At 39.5% G+C, this 12,009-nt stretch overlaps 1 protein-coding gene across 1 annotated transcript in view; it reads left to right on the forward strand.

Moving 5' to 3' along the window:
• The window catches only part of RGS22 (regulator of G protein signaling 22), a 971,253-nt gene that overhangs the window by 271,103 nt on the left and 688,141 nt on the right, over positions 1–12,009 (forward strand). The gene's annotated exons all lie outside the window — the stretch shown is intronic.

The following is a 12,009-nucleotide window of genomic DNA, read 5'->3' on the forward strand; positions in this document are numbered from 1 at the left end:
TGCTTTTGTTTCCGCATATTTTCAGCCCCCTGTCTCCAAGAAACCTGATAAATTTTATATACTGCCTCACACACACACACACACACACACACACACACACACACACACACACACACACACACACACACACACACACACACACACATTCCTTTACAAAATCCCTGTGGCAGACCCTGCTATCATTTCTGTTGATGGAGATAGATCTTCTAAGGCCTGTTCTGCTTTTAATCATGTACTAAGTCACAAAGACAGCCTTTCATTTGATAGATTTGGAAAAAAAGGTCAGCACATCTTCCACTTTGTCATTTACAGAAGTACTTGTCAGACTCACGTGTCCTAAGTATTTACTATCTAGGGTTTCCTGATTTGCAGTAAATGTTAACTTCATTACCAAACTCTGACACTAAATTTTCTGCTTCACAGGTCATTAAGCATTCTATTAGGACTTCCAAGATGACTGCACACTGATCAACAGCTTAATTTCAGCTCTCCCAGTGCTCAAACAAAAAAAAAGAAATGAGAAATAAGAGCCATTGATATTGTCAGCTTGAGTAAAATTATGTTACTGGCTAGTAGGTACACTACCTGGTTGCCAGCAAAGAAGAAATGTAGAGATCCTGAAAGAAAATCAACCAGAAAAGGAGAAGATAAAACTCTGGCTAGGAAGAATCCTGCAGCTGTTCTGCAAAAAAGCAGTTCAAAATTCAGACTTAGTACAAGAGATAGCTTCCTGTAATTTAGAGGAGAAAAATAAGTGTACTATAAGGTGATCTAAATAAATTAAGCATTCTATTAAGTGTGCATATGATGCAGTAGATTCTGCTCATGTAGTGTTATGTGCAGAAATGCATTTATTAGATTTCCTAATGGTATTAAGGCTCAGCTCCTGAATGCTCCTCTGAATAGAGATAATTTGTTTGGGAATTCTTCAGCTTAAGTATTAAAGAAACTGGAAGAGAGGCTATAGTTGAAGCATGCAGTCAAACAATGCTTATTATCCCCTATCCCTAAATACCAAAATAATTCTTCTTCTTCTTCCTTTGGTCCATTTTTTAAAACCTTTAAATCTTCTCAGCAAAAATGTTCTAAATAACAACAAAAGAAAAAAAATGACAGGGAGATTCAAAAAAGAAGGAGAAGGAGATGGACCTCAAGGAGCCTCCTTTCAAGCAATATCACACTCAGGCCATCCTACCCAAATTGTAGGTAATCCCTCTTTCATTTCTGGAAACAGATAACTCCAAGGTTTTAATAATAATCTAGAATGTGCACAGACTGTAATGGACATCCCTTTTATCGGGGATCCCCCTCCTTCAAAAAAAAAAAAAAAAAAACAAAACAAAAAATACATCTTTTTCCTTAAATCCTTTCAGACCTGCTTTACCAGGCCATGATAGAACTAGTGCCTCTCTGTATCTCAGAGGCAAAGACTTTTATTCAAGAGTGCCCCAGGTTTCCAGAAAGGAAGGCATATGGAGACTAATTCTGTTCCTTGGAAAGTTAAACACCTTTCTTTTGGTCCCAAAATTCTGGATGCCCACTCTACAAACTCTCTTTTCATCTGCTTCACAAAGCCCCTAGACTGCAAAGATGTCTACTTCCACACCCCAATTCAAAAAAAGTAGAGGTGTTACCCGAGAATATTTGCCTTGGGATTGCAATTTCACTTCACATCTCTGCCTTTGGTCTTCTTACTGATCTAAGAGTTTACAGAAAGTGCCTAGCCCCCTTCATAGCTTTCTGTAGACATCAGGACATCATTATTTTACTATGTTTGGGAATTTACCTCATTTTAGCTCCCTCTGTCTAAGACTTTCTAACAGCTCTTCAGTTCACTAGTCATCTTTGCAGCAGCCTAATTCCAAACTAAATTAAATAAAAAGTATTGTTTAAACCCCTCTTATAGGTTAGGGATTCCAAACAATGTGTCATCTTAACAGCTTCACTTCTTATACGAGTTTCATCAAAACATGTCCTCAGCAAGATAGTTCCTCAGAATTCTGGGTTACATTACTCCATCCATCCTACTGATAACATTTGCCAGACTACAAATGAGGAAAATCCAGTAGTACCTCAAATCAGTTTGGGCCCAGCATCTTCATCCCACATCCTCTCAAATCTGGGTGATCAGTTTCATCTAGAACAAACTACTATGGTGGGCCAGTTGGGTCTTGTTAAATCCATGCCTTCCATTTTCTTCCCTCCCTCTGCTCAGTCAGTCACAACAGGTGCTTTAGACTTTGCATGGGAACAGTGTCTCACATTATCAAGATTCAGGGCACGTGGAAGCCTCATTTTAGAAATAAGCATATAAATCTCATTGAAGCTATCAACCGTAAGAGACTCAGACATTCAAGGATATAATTGGTATGGTAATCAAGAAAAGTTGGCTTTATTTGCAGATGATATTATTTTGTACCTGATAAAACCAGAAAAGGACATTTCAGTGTCATGGAACATTCTGAGACAGTTTCAAGTCTTTTGGGGGATACATTAATGAAGCTAAAACAAAGGCAATAGTGGTAAATTATGTACTCACACACAAACTGGTCCAGCAATATCCATATTTATGGGGGCATGATAAAATGAAGTATTTAGCAGTATGGATTAAAAACTACTCTGGTGTGGCAGCCAAGGATATGTGGGAAGAGACTAAACAAAAGATAATACAAACATAATACAAGCTCTGTTATATGAATATCGATAGTAAGATACAAGCAATTAAAATGTTTTCAGTCCTAGCTTACTCAGTTGAGTGCTTTCTCTGCATCAAGACCAACTGACAACAGTGGTATTTTCTTATATTCTGTTTCCCTCTAGATCTTGTTGTGTGAGATTCCTCCTATTCTGAAATACTTTAACCTTTGTCAGTTCCTCTAAATAATTCTTACTTCTTAACCAATTCATTTTTTCTTTTATTTCTACCCCGTTTTTAAACTCTACTTTCATCTTATCCTGCTCCTTAGCTATATTTTCTGAAGATATTTTATCTTCCCTAATAATTCCTGAATAATTCCATAAATTCCTTTCTGTTTAACATATACGTCTCATTTTTATTTCATTATCTCACATTTTTATTTTAGTTATTATTGTGAGGCATGATCTGAAATAATTATTAGATGCATATCAAAACTTTCAATTAAATGCACATGTTCCTGTGAAATATAATTTCTGTCTATCCTAGCCCAGTTTTTGTAATTTAGGGAATAATGAGTAAATTCTGTGTGAGCTCATATGACTGAATTCACATCTTCCATACCAAATACTTTCATAACTTTCTTCAGAAAGCTACCCTGTTTTGCTGTTTCATTGTATTTTCCCTTCTAGACCCCCCCATGCATCCTCACTGCTGCAAATCAAATTCCAGTCCCCACATATAAGTAATATTTCCTGCTGAAAGCTGATTATTTCTCCCAAAAATGTCTTAAGCTCTATTGTAGCATTTTTAGGTGGAAAATAAATACATGCCAGCATAATCCTCCTCGGTTGCAAGTAGTCCCTTATTACTACAAATCTAGCATTATTATCTTTTTTATCCTCTTCTTTCACTATTGAGACTCCACTAGCAATTAATATAAGTACTCCCCTTTTCCTTTGCTCCAGATATTCCACTGAATAACCATCCTGAAATCCTTTCTTTATCAAATTCACATGCTCATTTCTTTCCCAGTGTGTCTCCTGCAGCATAGTTATTTGCACTCTGCATTTTTTAATGTAGGTCACTACTCTTTCTTTTTTGTATATCCCTGTGAGACCATTCATATTTAAAGATAATATGGAAAGAGTTGTCTTTGTGAAAATAAGTTATTTCCACCTGTTATGTGTAACAGCTTTTTAATGTCTATTTTCATTGTTTGTGTTACATACGTACACTAATCTTGGCATGTTGATCTTCTGTATAGTTATTTCTTGTCATATCCATTTGAAGCTATGTCACATCTTACAAAGACTTTTTGTTTTAATGAAACACCTCAAAACAAAACAAAAGAAAACAAACAAACAAAAAACAACTGCACCCCAGAATACCCCAAAAACCTGTTAGCTTAACATAAACACACAATACTATGTACATCTTCAAATAATGAAGTTTAGCTCTATTAGTAGGAACAATTGTCTCAGACTGCCAGCTACACTTAGTCTAGAATTGACCTATAATGAAAGTTATCCATGTTAAGTTACAAATGGTATAGCCTGTGCTTCTGCTTACATTAAGTGCTGCCTGTTTTTATCTTATTTTCATTAATTTCCCAGATGTAGAAAACAACTTGAATGCTTTTAGAAAACATTATCTTCTAGCCAGTGAAAGATGAAAGCATTCTGTTTTTATAGTTCTTATCAGCTTGTCTCCATAGACACATGAGAACCAGATACATAGTCAGCTGCAAGCTTTTCATTTTGCACTGTGAATATTTATTTGCTAAAGGAAAACTTTTCATTCCATTCAGTGTTCTTTTGATTTAGTTGCTTCCTGTTAAAACTTGTTATTAGATCAAACCAAGGGCTTCTCCCCTGTGGAAAAGTAAGAAAAAGCATTTTAGTTTTACTTATATTATGCTCTTGTGTCCTGGCATTCTTATATTTTTACATTGCACTGCCTACATTTCTTAAAACTGAACACGAAGGAAGAAAGAAAGAAGGAAAAAGAACACTTGTTTACTTTCGTATACCTGTTACACACAAAATATGAAAACAAATTAATTTCTTTACTTTATAATATGCAGTATATGTCATGTTTTATAAAAATACTGTTATAAACAAAAACTGTTTTACTTTGAGTTACAGTTTTCCTTCCTCTTCCCCACTCCTCAATGTTCTTCCAAACTTTAATGACATGAAGTACGGCATATTTTTGGAGTCCTCTACTAGTTTAACAGTCAAAAATATCCAATATTTCCAGGTTTTCTTTTTCTGCCATATTTCACAAATGTGATTGATGCTTTCTAATCCCACATGTATTCATTAATTTCTGAGTTCCTGGTTTTCTTCCTGTTGATTTCCATCTCCTAACTCCAGTCTCTCATTCATTTTCAAGATACTCGTCGTTCTTCTGTTCTTCTAGTCAACTCCTGTGATTTTTTCTGTCTTTCAAGCATTTTCATGTGGAACATTGGAAAAGGTTTCCCTGGAATAATCTCTCTATGAGCATTATTATCAGAAGAATGAGAAACAGAATCCTTTTTTGTTTGATAGCTCACTTTTTGTTGGACAAATGTTTGTATTTCTTCCTTAGCATGTCCTGCATCAAAACATGATTTTGACCCTGCAGGAAAAAATATTCTGAAAATAACTGGATGCAGCAGCTTGAGTTTCACACCTGCTTCTTGACAGTCTCTGGTTGCTGTTATAATTTTGCTACATTTCTGCCTCGTGTACAGAGTGATCATTTTCTACAAATGCTACTGTCTCCAGCTTTTAGTACATTGTCCTTCTGCCACAGTTTTATTAGAATCAACCCTTTTTGTTGGTAGGATTGAATCTGTACTATTAGACATCTTGGCTGCTTTCTCATAGCTAGATTTGGAGCATACACCCAATGTGCCCTTTCAGTTAACAACTCTTGTGGAATACCAGTCCAGTTGCTTATTTATGCTTTCATAAAATTAATACAGTCTGTTCCTTACAGTTTAACTGGTACAGCAGAAAATCTTAGGTTTTTCCTATGTGCTTTGATTCTACCATTTTTGAAGCATCTCTTCTTGAGCAATCTCATACTCAGCCAGCCTTTACTTCATTTCAGCCTCTGATTTTTGCAGTTTTATCAACTCATTTGAACATCTGCTTAAAGCTTCTTCTATTTTTTCAGCCTTTTGTTATTTGAGTTGATGTACTCCTTGAATGTTTCATTTATTTTAATCAGCTCTAAGCATGTTTGACTTATTTTTTTTCCTCTAGATTACCGAAAGTCATGCCTTACACCAAAGCTAGAGTTTGAACTGCTTTTTGTTGTACAACTGCAGGATTCTTCTGAACCAGTGTTTTCTCTTCATGTTTTGTGATTGATTTTCTTTCAGGTTCTATAAATTTCTCCTTTGCTGGCATCCAGGCAGTGTATTTACTAGAAAGTAACTGAAATTTACCCAAAAAGGCAACATTCACGGGCTCTTTATTCTGAGTTTCTGTTTTCAAAATGGGAGAGCTGAAATTAAACTTTTACTCAGTGTGTAGCCATCTTAGAAGTCCATTTTCATTCTTATTTTTGAATAAAACAGCTGGCCCATATCCCAGCAAAAAGGGAAAAAAAGAGCAAGAGAGTGTGTGCTACAAAGATGCCATCTTCCCCCTTGGTTTGTACTAAACTGATGCACTATGCAAATGTGCAGATGTACATGCAATACAGAAGCACAGTACATCAGTGTTCTTCTGTCCGCTGACTTGAAAACTGAAGTTCCATTATATAGTCGCATTATTTAAGAAAGGCAAGCCATTTCTTTCTTTAGTAATGTTATTGTATAATATCAGTAATCCACTCCTGGGTGTGGGCATCACAGGATTTACCCATGATAGTTTTTTTTTTTTTTTTATCACTTGGGCTTTGGTCTTGTGATCAAGCCACACCAGCTGAGAGAAAGTCCTATGATACCCACACCTATTTGTGTATTATTGCTAAAATATTGCATATTTTTATAATTGATGTCCAGCATAGGTTCATAGGTTCATAGGTTCATACTAGGCTATCTGCCCTGGGGCAATTATAAGCCTAGCCCGATTCTGTATGGCTTACGACACCCCTTGATTTGAGTATACTGTGCCCTTTGTAAGGTTTAGTTTACTGTGCCTCTGTCTAATAGTGACATGGGAGTAATCCCTGGGACAAACCTACAATCCCCCATCCACTTATCGAGATTCCTCTTGAAGAGATTCAGTGAGGTGCTCTGCCTCACAAGAACTGGAATTCTATTCCAGAGTGAAGGGAGCCTCTGGGTTATTAACCTGTCCCTCCAGCAAGTTCTATTTATTTCTGTGCTGAGGTTCAAGTCCCTCGAGCGTGTGGCTCTAAGGGATTTAGATTTACTGAGGTGGAGCATGTCCATTAATTCTGGATTTGACATAGCTTTGTATGTCAGGCATAGATCGCCTCGAAGTAGGGGGTATGCAACTGAGTAGAGCTGGAGTTTTTTTAACCGAGCAGCATATGGCATCTGTTTGAGACCCTTGATCCTCTTGGTGAGGTACTTTTGGGGTCTTTCTAATTGCTGCAGGTGTCGGGTAAGGTACATCCCAAAAGGGGCATTGTATTCTATGATGGGCCTGATGAGGGATGAATAAAGGCACGATTACCTCTCTTGATCTAGATGTGAAACCCTTCGTGATGAGGTGGGCTATGTAGAAGGTCTTTCTAACCACTTTGGCAATGTGGTTTTCAAAGGAGAGATTGCTATCAACTTGGGTCCCCAGGTCCTTAATAACTTTCTCTGTACTTAATGGGTTTCCGCCTATGTGGTAATTTGTGGGCACATTGTTTTTGCCAAAGGGTATGACTATACATTTTTTGGCATTTAGCTTTAAACCATGGTGCTGGCACCAGTTATCTGTGTCTGTGAGACCTTTTTGAAGGATGTTTGTGTCAGCTGGAGATTTGATTATGGCGCCCAGTTTGCAGTCGTCTGCGAACTTGGTGAGCCATAGTCCTCCCACATTTGCCTGTACCTCGGAAAAGTATACACCGAACAAGAGTGGTCCCAGGACAGAACCATGTGGGATGCCACTTGTGACCGGTTTCAAGTCTGACATGGCTCCAGCACTCACTCTGTGGGTTCTGTCTTTGAGCCAGTTTGCAACCCATCTTGTGACATAGGGGTTTATATTTAAGCTGGATAGCTTATCTATGATGCCCGAGTGGGGTATTGTGTCAAATGCCTTTGCAAGGTCCAGATAGGCTGTGTGGACTACCTTCCCTTCATCTATGGCTTTGGTGACTGTTTCAAAGAAGTCAACCAGGTTCAAAAGGCAGGATCTGCCCTTGACAAAGCCAAACTGGGTAGGAACTAGTGTCTGTAGGTCCCCAATGTCTTTGTTTATGAGCTCCATGATGATACTCTCTATAGCCTTGCAGACTAAGCTAGTCAGGCTTATGGGGCAATAGTTTCCAGGGTCCGTAGAGGCTCCACCTTTGTGGAGTGGGACCACTGTTGCTGTACGCCATTCTGTGGGCACATATCCTGTAGTGAGGCTGAGATTGTATAGCTGTTTTATTTGAGGGATTAGTTCCTCTTGGAGTTCATGTAGGACGCAACCTGGGACGCCATCTGGTCCCATGGAAGCAGTGTTTTTTGCTTTGGAGAGGGCAGCCTTCACCTGAGCATCTGAGATGTTTGGGAGGCAGCCCTCTGCTGGGATAGATACTTGCTCTTTTGGGGGGAGGGGGAGAAGTTTGCACTGAACCTGTCTGCCAGGATATTGGCGATGTCTGTGGGTTCAGTGTATTTTTTGTCGTTTAGAATCAACTCAGAACAAGTCTGGGAGTTGCATCCCAGGTTTCTAACATAACTGAAAAAGCCTTATGATTGTCTTTGGTGTCCTGTGCAATTTTTCTCTCGAAGCTGGCCTTGGAGGATTTTATGAGGGATTGTAATTTTTTGCTAGTACTGATCAGAGATGCCTTCCCTATTAGGGATTTTGCTCTATCATGTAGTAGCTTCCTCCTTCTGTTGTACAGTTTATTTATGGCAGGGGTCCACCAGACCGGACGCCTGCCTTTGGATGATTGGGTCTTGGTTTTGTTTGGGATAGCATGATCCATGCATTCCTGGAGATGTCCGTAGAATGCATTTATATAGGATTCTGCAGTTTGGGCCATAGTTTCCACTGGCCCTGGGGCCTTGAAGGATTCCACTTCGGTTTTGAGAAGTGAGAAGTTTGCTTTTGAGAAGTTTTTCACTGTGGTTTTCTGGGCTGGGAGTGGGGTCGGGATGTGGACATCCAGTGAAATTAATTTATGGTCTGATCTTACCAATGAGGGATATACTTCTGGTGTGGAGCATAGAGTCCCCATGTTGGTAATGATCAGGTCTAGTATGTTGTCCCCTCTTGTGAGAGTGGTGACTAGTTGTTCCATAGCATTTGAGTTTATAATTTCCAGGAATCTTTGGGCTAAGGTGCTGGGGCTTGAGTAGTGCTCCCAGTCAATGTTTGGGTAGTTGAAGTCACCCAATATAATGGTGTTCGGAGAGATCTTCATGTTCTCCAATGTTTTCAGGAAAGCCGAGTGGGATTCCTGACTTTGAGAGGGTGGTCTGTAGGATGCTATAAACTGAAAAGCAGTCTTGCCCACTGTTAGTTGCACATGGATGGTCTCTGATACTTCATGCAATGCCACTAACCTGGAGGTGTGGATATCTTTGATAAATATGGAAACTCCCCCTCCTTTTGTGGTTCGGTCCGGGTTTTGGGGCTGAAAAGCATGATATGAGGTATAGCCTGGTAGTGCTGGGGTGCTGTCTGGAGCCTTGAACCAGGTTTCTGTCACTGCACAGATATCGATGTTCTCCATACTGAGGAGAGCTTCGAGTGCGTGCATCTTGAGGTTAAGACTTCTGGCGTTTGGCAGCATTACCCTTAGTTTCTTGTTCCTTGTGTTGTCTATGAGGGTGGGTTTGACTTTTGAGCCTTGCCTAAAAAAGGCACTATGGGGGTGGCAAGAGCCTTTGCCAATATCCGAAAGCCCAGTGGTGACAGGTGCAAGCTGTCCCTAGTGAAGCAACGTGGCTTGTCGAGCATGTCATCCCAGGCTGACAGACACTGGATCCCCTTTGAATGACACCAAAATTTTAGCCAGTTGTTAAAATCGATCATTTTGTCTTTGTACTGTGGCATCATTCTAGGTGAGGGTAAGATGCTGCTCAAGGTCAGGGTCATACCAGCCTGTGCTACATGATCAGAGAGCTCCTCTATGTCTCTTTTCATGTAGTCCAGGGAGGTACGTCTCACACTAGCATGTACAATGACTGAGTCATATTTGTATTTGCTTTGGAGTGACCTGAGTGCTTGCGTTATGTGTCGGATCCTAGCACCCGACAGGCAGCTCACAGTGACCTTCTCTTTATTCAGCCTGGTGAGTGGGACGTCAGTGTGTCTGACAATAGAGTCACCTATAACAAGAGTATCAGGTGTGTTATTCAGCCTTAAGGGCTGTGGCTGCTTGGCACACTGACTTTGCGGGTTATGTGTTATGTGTGTTTTGTTTTGAGGTAGTGTTTGCTTGGATGTCTGCTTTGGAGGTCTCTGTTGCTTAGGTAGATTTTTATTTAGAGCCTCCGAGTATGTTTTTGTGTATTTATGTGTTTGGTTCGCTGATGTGGTGGGACTATGTGATACTGGAATTGTGTTGTGTGAGGTTACCTTCTCCTCCTGACTGGTTACACCAGTTTTGAGATGAGAGAGCTCAGCCTCCAGTTTGGCTAAATAGTTGCATCCCTCACATATATTTGAACCTGTTTGGAGAAAGAGAGGGTTGTCCGTGTACATGAGACAGTTGTAACATTGCCTCAAAATTCCCAGATTCACCAGCTGGACTGGAGAGGAAACCATTGACTGACCTTTGGACATGCTAGAGTAATAGGGAAACTGAATTTAAGACAGACCAATAGAGGACAGGGTAATCGTAGAGAGTATAAGAGTAAGTAGTGCTTCTGGTTTAATAGTGCTAACTTGTAGGATTACTTAATTGGACCAGTGAAGGGCCTTAGAATGAGAATATGGTGTTTAAATTGAGAGATAGAGCAGTTCTAAGGGAAAAAGTGAAGAGTAGACTTTGTGGAGCCAGGAATAGTTTAAACCCAATTAGGCGGCGCTGCCCGCTGTTGCGGTATGCACAAAACCACGCAAAAGAGGGTTTTAAGAGAGGAAGATGAAGAAGTTTTGGAATTGACCCAAAATGGCCAATAAAACTACAGTTTCAAGTCAGTAACCACTCCCACAGGGGCAGGCAGGCTGCTCAATGTTTTTCACTGCCACTGATCAACAGAGAGACTTCCCTTTAGCCCAAGCAATAAATGGCCTCACAGAAACTTACAGACAGTTCAAGAACAGCAAGCCTGTAACTGAACTTTTTTTAAATCTCAGAAAAGTGGGAAAAAAGCAAGATTTTTTTTGTTTTTTCAGAGATAGCAGAGGTTCACAAGTATCAACAAGTTATAACAGTGCAGTAAATGACCCCACGCAAGAATGCTAGGCCAAAGACAGATAAAATGCAAGTTTTGAGAAAAAAACAATTTTAAAAATAAGTGCAAACAGGAAATTCAGTAAACAGCTCTAGGTTGTGCTCTAAATACAGTTACTAATGCAGAAATCAAATTTAACAAACCAGAAATGCTCAAAATAGGCGGCTATGCAGAAAAACTTAGCAAATAAACAGAGGAAAAAATACTTAAAATCTCAAAAGTGGCTAGCAAGATTGCCAGTATCGTGCATTATACACAGATGGTGACGGTATATTTTTCTGTTTATTACCATGATATTTCATGTGGTTTACTCAGTTATGAAAATGTGACCATATATGACTGATATCTTCATTGCAGGGCATCTTAGATTAACAGTCTTAGAGTCATTTTGCTACCTTTACCTTGTCCTTTCATATGATGCCTATTATTAATTTATAAGTCACTTAGTTAAGGAAGCCAGCTCCAGTAAAATATCAAGACACAATAACAAGCTTTGGGCATTAAAGGGAAGCATGCAAAAACATTTGCAGATGACATTGTGATCTGTAGTGAGAGTAGGGAACAGGTGGAGGAGACCCTGGAGAGGTGGAGATATGCTCTAGAGAGAAGAGGAATGAAGGTCAGCAGGACTAAGACAGAATATATGTGTGTGAATGAGAGGGAGGATAGAGGAATGATGAGGATGCAGGGAGTAGAGGTGGCGAAGGTGGATGAGTTTAAATACTTGGGATCAACAGTTCAGAGTAATGGTGAGTGTGGAAGAGAGGTGAAGAAGAGAGTACAGGCAGGATGTAGTGGGTGGGGAAGAGTGTCAGGAGTGATTTGTGACAGACGAGTACCAGTAAAAGTG

This window comes from Protopterus annectens, chromosome 3.part0 (genome assembly GCF_019279795.1).
Source record: "Protopterus annectens isolate FY-2018-M chromosome 3.part0, PAN1.0, whole genome shotgun sequence".
Classification (NCBI taxonomy): Eukaryota; Metazoa; Chordata; order Ceratodontiformes; family Protopteridae; genus Protopterus; species Protopterus annectens.